At 39.0% G+C, this 1,025-nt stretch overlaps 1 protein-coding gene across 1 annotated transcript in view; it reads left to right on the forward strand.

Annotated features, from left to right (window-relative positions):
• shank3b (SH3 and multiple ankyrin repeat domains 3b) overlaps window positions 1–1,025 on the forward strand; it is a 63,306-nt gene that overhangs the window by 45,374 nt on the left and 16,907 nt on the right. The window lies entirely within an intron of this gene.

Consider the following 1,025-nt stretch of genomic DNA (forward strand, 5'->3'; position numbering starts at 1 on the left):
TCTATTCCTTGTTTTCCTGGTCTTTATTATTGTATGGATGCTGAGTCAGCATCCATACCTTGTTTTCCTGGTCTTTATTATGGTATTGATGCTGACTCAGCATCCATACCATGTTTTCCTGGTCTTTATTGTGTGGATGCTTTACACCATCCACAATATGTTTTCCTCTCATTTATTAGTGTTGATGCGAGCATCCACACTCTTGTTATCTTCTTCTTTATTAGTGTGGATGCTTTTCTATTTGTCCTTAGATTAATATCTCCGGCATACCTTGGGCTAGAAACGCCATTTCAACTCTATTCAACTCGTGAGACGTTCAGCTACCAATGGTGCAAAAATCATCTTGATATCTTTTATGTTTTTTTTTTTATAATCGACATTTATATTTTGTCTATTTGTCCATAGACAAAGCATGGGCCAATGCAGTGCAATGCCATTGGTAGCTATGCGTCACGTGACTCCCCCGGTCCAGCAGCTCTTGCTATGCTTTTCCTCTTCCTCTTGCCGCTTTTGTGCTCCTATTATGCCATTCTTAAGCTTTATACACATATAATAGATGACAATCGTAGAGAAAATTGTCACGAATTCAGCTGTCAGTGTTACTGAGATGGGATGAATGGTATTTGCGTAAGTCGCTCATTCCAGCGCATACGTCTCACTGCTCCATAGACTTACAGTCAATACAGAAGATCCGCTGAAACAAAACGTCGGCATATTTGTAAATCGTAACTGTTCCTTCATTTTGTTTAATCTTGACATAATACAACAGTGGAATAACACAACAAAGTGCTGTGTATATATATATTAATATTGGATGCCACGTTTGCTTGTCACTGTGTCCCTCGCTCTGTCGCTCCCTGACTTGCAGTCAAATAATACGCGCTGGAAGGAAAACATCTTTGTAATTATAAAACGCCACGGTTCCTTCAATTTGTTTAATATCATGACATAATACAACAGTGTGCTAACACAACAATGTGCTCTGTTTGTTTGAAACTGAATGCAGAAATGCACGTCTGGTTGTC

The sequence above is a fragment of the Monopterus albus genome, unplaced genomic scaffold (assembly GCF_001952655.1).
Source record: "Monopterus albus unplaced genomic scaffold, M_albus_1.0 scaffold134.1, whole genome shotgun sequence".
In the NCBI taxonomy this organism is placed as follows: Eukaryota; Metazoa; Chordata; class Actinopteri; order Synbranchiformes; family Synbranchidae; genus Monopterus; species Monopterus albus.